General features: G+C 37.1%; 1 long non-coding RNA gene across 1 annotated transcript; it reads right to left on the bottom strand.

Annotated features, from left to right (window-relative positions):
- Positions 1 to 1,244: 1,244 nt before the first annotated feature.
- LOC133707305 (uncharacterized) lies at positions 1,245 to 7,478 on the bottom strand. Its single transcript, XR_009845047.1, has 2 exons — positions 7,355 to 7,478; positions 1,245 to 2,141 (listed from the first exon to the last, which is right to left on the bottom strand). It is a non-coding gene; the product is annotated as an uncharacterized LOC133707305 (long non-coding RNA).
- Positions 7,479 to 16,874: the final 9,396 nt, after the last annotated feature.

The following is a 16,874-nucleotide window of genomic DNA, read 5'->3' as shown; positions in this document are numbered from 1 at the left end:
ATGGTTAGAGGGGACTACCAACTAACCATAGGTAGTTAGAGGGGACTGCCGACTAACTACCTCATGTCATCTGGAGGGGACTGCCGACCAGATGGTGCATCGGAAGGGACTGCCGACCGAAATATTCTGGAGGGGATTGCCGACCAGAATATTGTCTGGAGGGGACTGCCGACCAGACTATTACCTAGAGGGGACTGCCGACCAAGTAATGCATGCATGCGCTGACTTATATACCTCCTCAATGAACTGGAATCAATCTCTTTAAAATAATTGCTTTCGGAAAGAAACCCGATATTAATTCAATAAATCCTCAATAATTCACCGATAGCATAACTTAAGAATATCTCGATAACTCAAAGCTCAATATCTCAATAAATCATTGAAAGCATAAATCAAATACTCGGTAAATCAATAAATGCTTTCGGAAAGAAATCTCACAATATAACCTCAAAGTTGATAAATTCGGAGCTCATAACTCAAGAAATCTTGATAATTCAATCATGCTCAAATATTTGATAAATCATTCGTATTCGTATATCATCATATAAATCGATATTCAAAATCAATAATTCTCATAATATTTTCTTAATCAATCACTTCCCAAAAATCATTTCGCAACTCAATAACTCATAAATAAATATCTCGAAAATATACTAAAAGCCCTCGGGAAGGAATTTCAATACTAATCTCGTAATTCATAAATAAATCTCAATATATCAAAGCTCAATAAACCATAAAACTCAATAATTCAAATCATAAATTAAATCTCAATTGGAAAATAATAATAATACTGCATGCACAATTTATGTAAAATAAATGTCCACTCACAGGTGAATCTCGCAGCTAATCCTGTTGCCTGCCCGTATCCTCCTCGCTCGAGGGCTCATTACGTCCTGTAATAATTGGCAAGATATAATTAACCGTAATAAGGAGATAATCTAAAAATCAAAACTCATTCCCTCAGAAAACTAATACTTGTTATTCGTAAATTCCTCTAAAAATCCCTCTCTTCAATTTAGGATTTCAATTCTCGAATTCGGAATTTTCTTAACGATTTCCACGTCCTCGATTAATCTTTAACCTTCACAAGGATTGTTCAATAACGTAGCCGATTTAAATCCTATTCCTTAACCATAATTAACCACCACTTTATAAAATAAAATCCTTTCTAACAATTTCAAATTCTCTCTAAATTTTCTTTTTAAACCACAACCACTCCTCAAATTTCCAAACAAAATAACCCAAAACCAAAATATAACCAATAGCATTTAACCAAGGGATTCAAACTATGTCCAACATCAAATTTCCAAGAAATCTCAATGCCCAAACAACCTCAAGTCTAAAACATAGCTCAAAGATTAAATTAATGGGTTTTGGAGGGGCTGACTGAGCCTCCTCACCACCATCAGCAGCGGCGGCGCGTGGCTTCACGCACTACCACACCAATCCCCAATTCCGGTCAACCTATCTAGCTCAAAATCATCTCCACAACAAACCCAACAATCTTTATACCTGCAACAACAACCAATTTCAAGTAGAAATAGCCGGAAATTCAATCCCAAAATCAAGATTTCGTCAGTTACTGTTCACGCTCTCAAACACCTTCAATTCTTCCTCCACCGGTCGTGAGAAGCTGCAAGAGATTAGGGATGAAGGTCAGCATCGTCCTAGCAACCAAAACCCCAAAGAAATCCGGCCGAAAACCGCCGGAAACCGGAGATCGAAGCAAATCTCCGATTTCCCATTTCTGGAAACTTCTCTTCGAATCTCCAAAATCAAAGCTACCCAAGATGAAAAAATTACATGGATTGCAAGAGGAAGGCGAGGCGGTTCGGGAAAGTCCGGTTCCACAACCGGAGGTGGCCGGAATCGCCGCCGACGAGGTCGGGAAGTACAGCACCGATCTGCCCCTTTCTCTCTCTTCGGGTTCTCTCTCTCTCTCTTCGACTTCCCAAAATGGAAGCCCCGAAAAAAAATAGTTACTTCCCCTTTGGGAAACACCCCAATATACCACATAATCTCCCAAATTTACAAAATTGCCACTATGTTTCAACCCTCATAACTCGTTCGTTACAACTCTGATTTTTGCATGCCACATGTCCACAAACTCGGTAATGACAAACCTCCTAATAACGATCCACCTGGGCAAAATGATGTGGAAACATCAGAACAAAACACTATCAGCATCATTCGTCATATCCAACTCAAAAAATGGTATACCACAGTACAACTTAAAATTAATGATTTTCAGTTAGTAACAACAGCGCTTATTGATTCTGGTGCAGATCTCAACTGTATCCAAGAAGGCTTGATACCTTCTAAATACTTTGAAAAAACAAAAGAGTCATTAAGATCAGCTAACGGAACCAAGATGGATATAAAATACGAAATCCCTAAAGCACATGTCTGTCAAAATAATGTATGCTTAAAAACACCATTTGTTTTAGTCAAAAACTTAACCGACAAAGTAATTTTAGGACTTCCTTTCATTACTATAATTTATCCTTTTACCACAGAATATGATGGGATTATCACCTATCCATTTGGTGAACCAGTAAAATTTACCTTTCTATCCAATCCCGAAATACATACCCTAAAAGCTTTCCAAGAAAATTCTATCTCAAAAACACTAAATTGTATTCAGGCAAAATATAAGCAAATCACATTTCTTAAAGAAGAAATCAATTTTAAACGAATCGATACTCAACTCCAAGAACCTTTTCTCCAACAAAAAGTCAAAACATTCGAAGAAAAAATCATTAACGAATTATGTTCGGATATTCCTACTGCCTTTTGGCATAGGAAAAAACATATTGTCACTCTCCCTTATGTTAAGGGATTCAATGAGAAAAATATTCCTACCAAAGCCCGTCCAATTCAAATGAATCAAGAAGTCATGGAATTCTGCAAAAAAGAAATTAAAGATTTACTTCACAAAAGAATCATCAGACAAAGTAAATCCCCGTGGTCATGTCCTGCCTTCTATGTGCAGAAAAATGCCGAATTAGAAAGAGGAACTCCACGCTTAGTCATCAATTATAAACCTCTCAATACAGTACTAGAATGGATTCGATATCCTATCCCCAATAAACGAGATCTCATTAACAGATTAAATAATGCTGTCATTTTCTCCAAATTTGATATGAAATCTGGTTTCTGGCAAATACAAATTAGTGAAGAAGACAAATACAAAACTGCTTTTGTCACCCCTTTCGGTCATTATGAATGGAATGTCATGCCATTCGGTCTTAAAAATGCCCCCAGTGAATTCCAAAATATTATGAATGACATTTTCAACCCATATAGTCATTTTTCCATAGTCTACATTGATGATGTCCTTATTTTCTCACAATCAATCGATCAACATTGGAAACATTTGCACCAATTCTTCACCATCATAAAAAACAATGGTCTCGTAGTCTCTGCTTCCAAAATTAAACTCTTTCAAACTAATATTAGATTTTTAGGATTCAATATCCACCATCTCCAAATTAGTCCAATAGATCGAGTAATCCAGTTTGCTGACAAATTCCCTGATGTCATCCTAGACAAAAATCAATTGCAAAGATTCTTAGGATCATTAAATTATGTGGCAGACTTCTACCAAAATCTAAGAAAGAAATGCAAACCTTTATTTGATAGATTACAGACCAACCCCCCTCCTTGGTCACCAGTTCATACTTCTTTAGTTAAAGAAATCAAGAGTTATGTCAAAACCCTTCCATGTCTTGGCATTCCCCTCGCCAATTCCTTCAAAATTGTCGAAACCGATGCTTCTGAAGTTGGTTATGGAGGTGTCTTAAAACAACAAATCTCTCCTACTCACCCTGAGCAAATCGTTAGATACTATTCCGGAGTCTGGAACCAATCACAAAGCAATTACAGTACTATTAAAAAAGAAATTTTATCTATTATTATATGTATTAGTAAATTTCAAGATGATTTATTAAATCAAAAATTTTTAGTTCGAGTGGATTGCAAAAGTGCAAAAGATGTCCTAGAAAAAGATGTTCAAAATATTGCTAGTAAACAGATCTTTGCCAGATGGCAGGCAATTTTAAGTATTTTTGATTTTGAAATTGCATTCATTAAAGGCAGTGACAATCACATTCCAGACTTTCTAACCCGAGAATTTCTACAGGGTTCCAAAACATGAAGACCCGATCATCCACTGGGAGAAATCCCTCAAATCCAGTAAACGAAGACCCTTTTTGCCCAACTGCTCCCAAAAACACAGTCAAACCAGAATCATCACCAGCAGTCAAACAAGAGTCATCTTCCAGTTTAGTCCCATATGCTGGACATCCACCCCTACCATTACTACCCAGTAATAGATTCAATACCATTGGTAGCACCCTTGGTACTAATCGCCCCAATTACCAGTCAGCTCTAGTCAACCAATATGACCCATTCAAATCTGACTCCCAAACAAATTACAAAAAAACCTCTCCTTACTTTCAGCGAACTGTTCACCATCTTTTTTATGTTGAACCAACCATGAGTCATCTAAAAAATCCAATGTCTTTAGTCAAAGCTTATTACCCTCCTGGTTTTCACTTTTTACCTAGTCACCTTAGCAAGTCATTAAAGTTTTATAGAGATATTCTTTTTGAAACTAAGTCAATCACCATTAAACCTATTCCTGACAAAAAAGACCCAACCAAAATCTTATACCATTCTCTCTACATAGTTCGCATCATTTCTCTTTCTCAATTGGGTGATCCTCCTTTCACCTACCACAAATGCGGAGACCTCTCATTCAATTACTATGATTATGAAGAAGCATGGAATACCATATTCCTTCATCAAACTGATGATTCCAGTCATTCATGGTTCTTAAATTTCGATTTCAAATTCAACAGACAATTTCCAATGTGGTTCCTCGGATGGTGGAGGGCTCATGGTTGCTCCTTCGATATCCTCCCACAAGAAATAAAGAATGCAGTCACCTGTTTCTCAACAGTCATGAATTTCACAAATTATGACTTGAATTTTCCAGTCGCATTACATTTTATGGCCAAATACAAGCTCCCCTGGATCTTTAAATGGCATTACGAAGTCAAAGAACATGTAGTCTCCAGACACTTCCTAGTCAAATGGTGGGATAATTTCAAAATTGAAAGAATTATCTCCCAATTCAATGAAGAATTTCCAGTCACTCCAGCACAACCTTCTCAGTCAAAATCTCCAGTCACTCCAATGCCAACCCAACTGGCATCCACTTCTCAGTCAAAGCCACAATCCCACAAGTTACCTTCCTCTTCCAAATCTAAGGGGAAAGCAAAATCTGATACATCATCCAAGTCAGAAGAATTGAAAGAGTTAGCCAAGAAACTCTTAGAACAAGCTGCTAACCTCAGTAACGATGAAGATGAAGAAGAAGAAGAAGCCTCTTCCCGCTCCTCATCCTCATCTCGTAGTCATCACAGTCATCCAGGCACTCCCGGTAAACCAGTCAGATGGACTGATTACCAAGATAGTCAAGATCCATATGAAGATTTCGAGTAAAGCCAATACCCGACAATTCACTATTCATGAATAGTGACTTTTACTATTCACTCACGAGACAAGCAATTCACTATTCATGAACAGTGAATTTTACTATTCACTCACGAGGCAAAAACACAGCTAATCGTGCTGCTTCCTGTTTTTGGCCTTTTCTTAGTAAAAGCAGATTCCCTGATCCAAATGTCGGGGCCTCAAGTCCTATATAAGGAGCATGACTCCTTCAGTTACTACAAGTTCATTTTCACAATTTCATTTCCTTCTTTCATTTTCTCCTTAGTTTTAGCGGAGCAACTCATGTGTTGAGTAGCCTCCGCTTTAGTCATTCCCTTTCCCTTATGTACTCACTGTAAACCCTTCATGCATTCAAACTAGTAAGTTTATGTTTTGTAATTTAATTTTATTCTTAGTCAAATCAATTATCAGTTAATTTAATGTTTTAATGTATATATATATATATATATATATATATATATATATATATATATATATATATATATATATATATATATATATATAGGGCTCTTCCACTAAGGGATTCTTTTTTTTGGTCTTTTATAGGGATAGGGCATTAGACAACTTTTCGATCACATTTTAGCATCTTAACCGTTCAGTTTTTAGATCATAATGTGTAGATAATTTCTGCAAATTTTTAACCAAATCGGTGATCTTTAAAGTATTACACTAGATTAAATCAATGGACGAACCAAATCTGTCAAACTTGAACCGTTCATACTTATAATTATAAATCACAGTTTTGAATGCCTTAACGATCACCGATTTGGCTGAAAATTTGTAGAAATGATCTATATATTAGGACCTAAAAAATGAACGGTTGAGATGTCGAAATGTGATCGAAAAGTTTGTCTAATCCCCTATCCCTAGAAAAGACCAAGTGAAAAATAAATTCCTCACTAGAAGGGCCCTGTGTGTGTATATATACACACACACACGAGGACGTGGTTTAATTAACCCCAAAAAAAAAATAAAGAGTTTAATTAATGTTTTTGCAATTGCCTAGCCGCTGCATGAATGACTCGGGCAAGTGGGCAACTGATCGACTTCGACCAGACCCATAATTTTCAGGTGACTAGTACTTTTCGCCATTCTTTCCTCTCCCATGACAATGCAATCTTGTCTCTTACAAATTGTCCACTAGTTTTAGATGAGTACGTCAACAAAAAAAAAAAAGACTTAATTAATTTGGTTACAATTCAAGCTAAAGCTAGAGCTCATTCAAGACATTCATAATAATCGATTTAAAGCAATTCAAAATGAAGTAAATGATACGCACTTTAAATTGGAATCAATTTGGTTCAAACCCACGATGGAGACAGCAAATCTGAACTTATTAGAACCTCTGAGAATTTTTTTTTTTCTGGACAAGTAGAAGACTCAGGGCCGGTCCTGAAAATTAAGAGGCCTAGTGCAAAAATTTAAATAATGCCTTATTAATCACGATCTCAATTAGAAGAACTAGGAAAAAATGTTTGGTGTAAATAAAAGAAAAAAATGGTGGAGGCCTAAAAACATAAACAAGGAAGGAAAAATAGAAAGGAAGAAAAATAGAAAAAAAAGAAGAAGAAGAAAGTCAAGAAACATAATACAAGATCGAAGAAGAAAGTAGAGAGGCCTTAGGAATGAAAAGAACAAAAAAAAAATATTAAAAGAAGCTAGAAGATCACAAAAAAGGCAAAGAAATAAGCACCCATGGGTTTTGAACCCGAGACCAATCAAGCCTGACAATTTACAGTAGAGTTGCCAACTGAACTAAACAGCAATTTAGTAAGTTCCAGCATTCTTGACATATATATTTATCTAAAGCCATTATAAAATTGAATTCAAAGACCTTCGAAAACCGGAGGCCTTGTGCGGCTGCTCCATTTGAACACCCCCAGGGCCGCCCCTCAGTAGAACCTTTGAGATTGACGTCCATTTTACCCCACTCTGTAGTCTGTATATGTAGGTTGCGGCCTTGCTTGGAGACTTGGAGTTTAGTACATCATATAGGCAATAATGCCAAAATATTCAGGTCCCCAAAGAGCCGAAGCCACTCAGCCACATGAGATATGGTCCAATACAGCTCGAACCTGACATGATGACAGCCATAAAGCCTAAGCGCCATACAAAAATACACCATGCTAATAGCAGAATTTTCGGCTAATTAATATGTTTTAAGTTTTGACATAGGGTAGGGATCGATCGGGTAATGATATTTCTTGACAACAGATACATACAGTTTTCTCAGAAAATGGATATATTATATTGTTCAATGCATCGAGAGGAAAAATAAATAAAAAATTAAAAAAAAACTCAACACTTTGGTAGAAAATTGATTGAGAACACTGGTAGGTTTGAGCATGAATTCAGTCCGATGTATTGAAGAAAGATTTAAACCAATTGATTATGGAATTTGATGAAATCCTTTCCAAAACCATGAATATGATGATGAGAGTATAGATCCTACATGCATGGGACAATGGAAACCTTGCCTGTGGGTTTATAAGAATTTCGGTCACTTCATCAATTGCCAATTGATTTTGGATGTGAACTCCAAATTACTTAATCATGGTATCAGAGCAGGTTATTTCAATTTCCATGTTTACATGTCTTGCGGCCACACGGGCTCAATTGCAAATTGGTTTTGGATGTGAACTTCAAATTACTTAATCATGGTATCAGAGCGGGTTATTTCAATTTCCATGTTTACATGTCTTGCGGCCACACGGGCTCTACGTATCTAATATAAGTTGTTCACGTGTATGGCTTGAAAATTCACCACACCTGCGGGGACATGTTGAGAATATAGATCCCACATAAGAAAATAGAAACCTTACCTATGGGTTTATATTAATTTTATACACTCATCAGGTTAAGAAAATTAACCTCCAACTAGTCCTTAATTTACTCAGCCACGTTTGATTCCCAATTTAAACTGAATTGGTGAACTAACATCCTGCACTACTAATTTCTTGCATCTTGTATGTGATTGTAATTTTAGCATGTCATGACCTCATTCGTGGCATTGTGGATTTGATTCTCACATACTTTAGTTGCCAGTTGTTGATTGATGCCTCAATTAGAAAAGGGAAAAACTTCGCTAACCAGCCCTAGTCAGCGTGGGCTGCCCATGATTCCCTAAACACCAATCAAAGTTTTACACGTAGAACACCTTTTTGTCTCTTCCTTTACCAAATTCTCATCTACTGCAACTCTACTATTACTTACTCTTATTTACAAAAGCGTAGTGGGCCCATTTAGACTTTGTTTATTTTCTCATATTGCAATTGTAAACTTCATCCTCCATATTCAAAGGTAAACAGTTAAATTTTACTATCCATAATATCGATCGTTGATAGACTTGAGTTAAAAGCTATTTGTAAAATTACCAGCAAAGAATTGAAGATATAGAAAGAAAAATTGAGAAAATTGAAAGACTTTAGAGAGAGTCTTAAAAGAGAAACTCCCGATTACTGGGATATCATCTTTAGAGTACAAACCAGTATCTATAAGATTGAGCAGGATATTGAAAATCTCTTATATATCCTTAAAGAGGAACAAAAACATCTTGATTAATGAGCATTGGTTAGATCCGCAAATCACTGGTATCAGAGCTTGCAAAGAGCTCAGCAAGGGAATCCCCAATGGGGACAATGTCTGATTTAATAATAGAGAGATTGAATTCTCTATTAAAATCTTCTGATGAAAAATATCAGATCCTGCAGAAAGAATTATCTAGATGTCAAGATCATCTAGAAAAAATACCTGTTATAATCCTCAAATTAGAAAAATTGGAAAACAAACTGGATTATATCAAGGAACTTCCAAAAACGGAAGAAGAAAAGCTAACAAGTGTTAGTAGAAAAATCAATGAACAGCAAAAAACGCTGGATTCTATGAAAAATATACTGAAGGACAAGAAAGTGCCTACAGTAAAAACAAAGAAAGCTAATGGGTTCAAACCATTAAAAAGACCGGAAAAGAATCCTGTTCCAAACATGATTTTTCTGGATCCATCAACTAGTTCAACTAGTATTCGGTATGAAAATCCGAAAGAAACTCGAGATGTTAAAATGATGAGCATCTTAGGGAAAAAGAGAGTACAACTCCTAAATGCTGAAGAATTCGAATTCAACGAAATCGAACAAGAGGTAAAAAAACGCCTCAATTCCAAAGTTAGATTTTAAACAAATCTACAAAAGGGGAACGTTTGATCTGATGGATAGCCATCATTTCAAATTACTGGAATTCACAACCCCTTCCACAATAGGAGAAACAGATCTCTTACTAATCACTCCTGAAGAAGTGGCCAGAGCAAGAACAAAAAAGTATCAATTTATGCACATTGGAGCAGTCCAAGTTGGCATAAAATTACTTGCTCGAGAAGGTATAAACTGTTCAGTTCTATGTGTCTTACAAGACAATAGACTAACAGATTTTCAAGCTAGTTTGTTGGGAACCCTTGAAGCATCCTTATGCAATCAAGTAGCATATTTCAACTGCTTCCCAAATTTCTCAACCAGCTTGAAAGATGCAGCTCACTGTCTAAGACTAAGAGTCAAGACAGATGGCATATCTATGAAAAACGATATGCAAGAACTAGCAATAGTATACAGGATATACTATAAACTGATGAGTACCACAGTAGAGCCAAAGACAAGGATATCAAACATCCCTGGTCTTACTACTGGATTCCTCACCAGTCAGAAGAACCATTCACAACAGATTCACATGGTTACTTGGAATGAAGTAACTTTTCCTATTGAATGGAAATTATCTGGTCCGAAGCTACCAACAGAAAGTGTGAAAGCTAAAATTTATGAAAGTAGAAAAACTGGAGAAATCAGTCTAAATTTTGACAATCACAGAAAAAGTGATGTCTATCCTGAGAACATCAGGATAAACAAAAATCTTCTCAGAAGAAGCTACAGCACTAGAGAAGCTAGTGTTAGTGGTACAAAAAACTCTGAAGAACCATCAGAGTCCATCACTGAAGAAGAATTAGAAGCTGATCTAAACAAACCAGTAAATATGCTTAGAGCACAAAAGCTCTATGATCTCTATGATGAAGCAAAATTCTGCGAAAATCCTGAACGATTAGAAAAACTAATCGAAGAAATGAAAAAATTCAGTCCAGGAAAGGAAAGAAAACTCCTTCCCTATCAAGATATTGAAATGGAAGAAGGAGAAAACTCCAAAACTTTCATCATTAGAGAAAAGGGAAAACTAAAACTCCCTATACAGAAAGCCCCTACGGGCAGAAATGGAGAAAGAAATTCTCAAAGATTTGTCCCTGAGGACAAGATACCCAGAGTACCAATTTCCAACTATGGTATCTGGCTAGATCTAGACAAAGCTCTAGACAAGAGAAAAACTCTTGACCAATGGGTAGACAGCCTGATGATGGCCTCTGCTCTTACCCTTGGAAAATTTGAAGCTCCTGATCTTCAGATGTACTTCGAAACTACTCTCACAGGAGTAGCAAAAAAGTATTACTTCTCTTTCAAAGAGACGGCCAGAGGAAAAGAGTGGCTGGAAGAAATCAAGACTTCAAAATCTTCGTATGATTTTGCAGTACCCCTGTATGATCAGTTCTGTGGAGATCTCTCAAATCTGAGTGAAAAGGCTAAAGAAACGGCCAAATCAAATATCTATGGTCTCAAAATCTGTGACATGAGATATTTTGAAGAATACTTGAATGAATTTCAAGAATATTACTGTACGATTGGTGAACTAGAGAATACTGATCTAGTCAACCTGTTGCACAGAAAACTCTCTGAACCATGGAGAACAGTTGTAAGAGAAAGTATAGCTGAACAACCAATTGAAAGATTTTCAGTTGGAGGAATTGCCGACAGAATCAGGCAATTATTGAAAGAACAATGCAAAGCCAATCTCAGAGCAAAGATGGCTAAGAAACAACTCAAAGGAGTTGAAAATTTTTGTTATGGAATACTGGATATGCCAACCAACTGGGGATGTCATGAATCCAAGTTCCACAAGAAAAAGAAAGAAAAATATTACTCTAAAAGATTCAAAAAGAGTAATAAGAAAAGGGATTGGAAATTCAAGAAAAACTCCAATTTCAAGAAACAACAGGATGAAAATCCTAAAAAGAAATTCTTCAAGAAAAAGAAGAATAATCACCAAGTTAGCCATAAACAACCCAGCAATAAAGCTTGCAGATGTTGGTTATGCAAAGCTGAAGGGCACTATGTCAATGAATGCCCGGAAAAGGGTAAAAGATCTACTAAAGCTCTCTTTGAAGAATATGAGCATATAGTAGAAATAGCAAACATGAAAGGCTACGAAATAGCCTATTCTGATGATGAAGAAGACGACAGGACAATTTACTCTGCCTGGTCTGAAGAAGAAGAATCATCTGATTCTGATACAGGTTCTGAAGAAGAGTACTTCGAATCCAGACAGATGAATGTTTTAAAAATCGAAAACTGGGAAGAAAGTAAGACAAAATCCTTAATGTCTTATTATCAGGTGAACCTTGGTACATTCGTTTGTGACTACTGCCTATGTCACGAAAAGGATGGTCTCCCTATGTTTTGTGAAGAGTCAAAAAAGACTTATCACAAAGAATGCTTCATAGCTGAAGCAAGAAGAAAAACCAAGAATGGCCTTGTCAGCCAACTGGTAGAACAATAATATGAAGAATATTTCTCTGATCAAAAAGAGAAAAAGGTAGAAGCCTTGTTCCAAGAAATCATGGAACCATCTTCCTAAAAAATAAAGGAAGAAATCATCGATGAAGAAAAACTCGATGAAAATATTGAACTGGTTGAACCACCAGAAATTGTTCCAGAAGAATGTAAACCATTCATTCCAAAGGAACAAGCTCAAGAAAATGAGCTGCAACAATCGAAGGTCGTGTCTACTAGTAGATACAGCAACTACATAGAGATTGGACTAAAATTCCCTGATCACAAAAAATATCATCTACATGTCTTTGTAGATAATGGATCAGGATTTACTGTTGCAAAAAGATTTGCAATTCCAGAAGAACTCTGGAAAGAAGATAAGAAAAGAACTGCTACCGGTGTCACATTTGATGGAAGTCATCTCACCATGAATAAAGTAGCAAAAAATGTTCACATCACCATTGGTGGAGGAACATTTATCATCCACAATGTCTGGCAATCTGAAGGCCAAGGCTCAGATTTCTTGTTGGGAAATGATTTTATTCTCCAACAGAGATTTATTCAGGATGAAGAACCAATAGGCTTCAGAAAAAGAGAACGGGTGTTCTGGGCAGATAGGCTTACTCAAGCCAAAAGTGTAGTAGGTCCAAACTTTACTACGCAATATCAGAGATCGCAACATAATAGTGGTGATCTTACCCCTTACAAACCCAAATTTGAAAACATACTCCAATTCAAACAACAAGAAGAGTTACTTGTTGAAGAATCTTCTGAAGAAGAAGAAGAAACTAGTGAAGATGAAGAAACTAGTTTCATCCATGAGCATAACCTCAAGCACTTCCAGAATAAGCTTGAGTCTAAAAAAATTCCTACTCTTGATAAAATCAAGAAATTACTCGAACAGAATATCGATATAGATCCCCAGAAGTTTTGGGAAAAAGACCCAGTGGTCTGTGAATTAAGATTACATGACATGAATGCGATCTGTCATGTCAAAGCCATTCCTCAATACAAAGAGGAAGATCAAAAGGAATTCAGAAAAGATATTGAAGATCTCCTGAACAAGAGATTAATTCAACCTTCCACTAGCCCTCATCATGCTCCAGCTTTCTACGTGAGAAATCATGCAGAAAACCTCAGAGGAAAAGCTAGAATGGTAATTGACTACAGAGATGTCAATAAGAAAACTAGGGCTGACAATTTGGGCCGAAGCAACCGGACCAACCGACTTTCGAACCGGCCCGAACCGGAATGGGCCGAAAAACCGGTTTACCGCCACTTCGGCTCGGCTGAGCCGTACCGAATATGTATACTCGGCTCGGCTACGGTATGAATATTCGCATACCGTCGGTATACCGTACCGACCGTACATCCGGATATATACCAAATATACACAAAAATGGGGAAGAAATAAGGATCGAACCTTACACCTCTCACACACAATCTCGGCCCCCAACCACCTGAGCACGAATAGCTCTTACTATATTATATACAAATTTTATATTTATTCCATCTTACTTCTTACTATCAGATTAGGACAAAACCAATAAGTGAGATAGGGATTCGGCATTTCCCAATTGGACCTCATCTTCGTTTCCAGTCTCCTCTCTCGCGCCTCCTTCCTCAAAATCACCAATCCCAGATTCATGCCCCTATATATTCATGAAATCCACACCCGAAAAGGGGTTCCCAATTCTCATATACATCTTCTAATAGTTTCTCAGCCTTAGTCTTAATGTTTAGAAGATTCTGTAACCCAATTTGGCTCTAGTTCTTTGGGATTTCGCGTAGAAGAACATAATGAAGAGCCCCACATTTTAGCTCAACTTTGTAAAGGTTTGTCTCAGTTTTTAGCTCTAGATTTATCTGGGTTTTCTTTCAAATTGTTGATAAGAACGATTGGGTGGTTCAACAATTAAAGTAATTTAATGATTGGGTTTTGTTTTCTCAGAATTCTTTTACAAAGATTGTAACTTTGTGATGGGACCATGAAGGCATAGTAGACCGGAGGAGTGAAGGGTATGATTCATTGATTGGGACACCATGAATGCATGAATGGACATGAAGCAGGAAATGAATATCAATCCACGAATAGCTATTAGTGATCCACTTTGGTTTCCAGATCTTCCGTCATCAAATCATCAAATTAGCATAATCAGATCTTCTTCATCTCCATCAGCATCATCATCGATTTCCAGATCCATAATCTCCGGTTGTAACCGAAATTCAAGCCGAATTTTCGGTATTCCGATCTGTCGGTAACCGACGGCGGCGGTTCGGCTTCGGTTACAGATTTAGTAAACCGACCAAAATCGGTCGGTAGCCGGTTGACGGAATTGTTGGTCGGTTTCTTACCGAATCCAGCCCTAAAGAAAACTGTCAAAGATGGTTATCAAATTGCTCAAGTACTAAAACTGATCAACCAGCTCAGAGGAGCTAAAGTCTTTTCAAAATTCGATGCAAAATCGGGTTTCTGGCAAGTCAAGATGCATCCTGAGAGTATTCCTCTCACTGCATTTGGAACACCACAAGGTCATTACGAATGGATGGTAATGACTTTTGGTCTAAAACAAGCTCCCTCAATTTTCCAAAGAAAGATGGACAACATCTTCAAACATGTTGCGGAGTTCTATGTCGTCTACATTGATGACATCCTTGTCTTCTCCAAAAATAGAGAAGAACACATGAAACACCTCCATGAGGTTGTAAAGCTGATAGTTCAGCATGGAATTATCCTAGGTGAAAAGAAAATCTTCTTTATCCTCGATGAAGTTGATTTCCTAGGAATAAACATCAAGAATGGAGTAATAAAACTCCAACCACATATTCTTGAGAAAATATGGAAGTTCCTAGATAGAATTCCTGATGTTAAGAGTCTAGAGAGATTCTTAGGAGTCATTAACTATGGGAGAGATTTCATTCCCAAAATCTCAGGACTAACAGCAATGTTATCTCCTAAAACCAGTTCCAAAAGAAAATGGAACTTCACAGAAGATGATGAAAAAATTGTGAAGCAGATAAAAACTCTCTGCAAAAACCTCCCTCCTCTCCAGCAACCAGAGGAAAATGATGATATTATCCTCCAAACAGATGCGCGTGATAATTACTGGTCCGGTGTTGTTCTGGCAAAAACGCCTGAAACTAACATTGAAAAGATCTGCAAATTTTGTAATGGCAAGTTCAGCCCTGCAGAACTAAATTATCCCACAGGGGAAAAGGAAATTTTGGCTGTCAAAAAGACAATTTTAAATTCTCCAGCTTTTCTTGGAAAACCCTTTACTGTCCGCACCGATTGTGCTAAAGTAAAGAATTTTAAAAACTTTAAACTTGATAAAGCTGCTGATAGAGGAAGATTAGCAAACTGGCAATTATTTTTTAACCAATATGATTATAATGTTGAATTAATTGCAGGAAACAAGAACTATCTTCCAGACGCCTTGACCAGAGAACTAGCAATGTTCAGCCGAAAAGATGACGACGAATGTCGCAATCCCAGAAGCAGAAAAACAACTGGGAAAGAACATAAAATTGAGGACCCTAAAGAAAAAAAAATCCTCAAAAGGTTCTTGCTAGGTCCTAAAGGACTAGCCACAACTGATCAATTCCAGGGTAAAGGATTGGCTAGCCCGTCTCAAACGACAGACGGTAAAGGCTCATCAAGGCCGTTGATGGCGGTTGCTTTCCCAAAAAGCAAACCTACTCCAACTGGAGTAATAAATGTTTTTAATTACGAACTTCAAACATTTGACTCTCCTGTGTTCAGAACTGGCAGGAGACTAGCTTACCACCAGAAAGCAATTCTGGATAATCTCCTATTTGCTTTTCAGGAAAGAAGCAGTGGTCTGATGTTCCCAGCGCTCTTTGCATTAGCTGAGGAACTCTTTGAAAATGTTAGACCACAGTTTGAAGAAACTCATACACAGCAGAGTGCTGTCAGAAAAGAAAAAATCCACTTTCTTGAAGATCCAGAAAGTGCTAGGGTCCCTATTATAGCACTAAAAGAATCAGACTGGCATGAATTCCATAGTCTGATAGGAAGTCATAATTCTGAAGACCGTATTCCTCCAACTCTCTTCATTATTGCTGGACCTTATGTTGGAAGATACCTCGTCAATGTTCAGAGTGAACATCCTCAGGAAAGCAGGAAATCACGGAGTCATTATGTACATTTCTATGTTTTGAATTCCGGTTTGAGTTCCGCTCCCTATATAAGGAGCTTTAGGTTTCATTTGTAAGGCATTCGAAAAGAGGATCGAAAGAAAAAAAATCTCCTCTCAAAAAAATAGAGGAATAGTTTAAGAACTTGAGCAGAAGAGTCTTCTCTCAACGAAGAGGAATGTCATAGTAGCAGTGTGCTCTTTCCTTCCAGTCTAGTGAGAAGTAGTGTGCTTTCTTTCAAGTAAGTATCTGTAACTCATCCTTATGGATAGCTAAACAGCTTCTTAGCTGTTTACCTGAGAATGAGGCTCTGAAGTTTTAAGCTGTAATTATGTTTGAATAAATAGATTCTATATGAAGCCCAGTACTCGGTTTGAAAAATATTTGTTTAAGTTTTGTTGTTGCATGTCATTTTATCATTTATCTAGCTAAGATTTATTTTCCCAAAAGCCTAGAACAGCAGTGATTCCGCCCTGAGAAGTAACCGTTTAGACAGGAAGTCGTTAGGTGAAAATGTGGCATGTTGAAGGCTAGATCTATGCTTTAGGATTTTATATT

Source organism: Rosa rugosa, chromosome 4 (assembly GCF_958449725.1).
Source record: "Rosa rugosa chromosome 4, drRosRugo1.1, whole genome shotgun sequence".
Lineage (NCBI taxonomy): Eukaryota > Viridiplantae > Streptophyta > Magnoliopsida > Rosales > Rosaceae > Rosa > Rosa rugosa.
The sequence above is the reverse complement of the archived record's forward strand: the minus strand, read 5'-3'. Positions and strand labels throughout refer to the sequence as shown.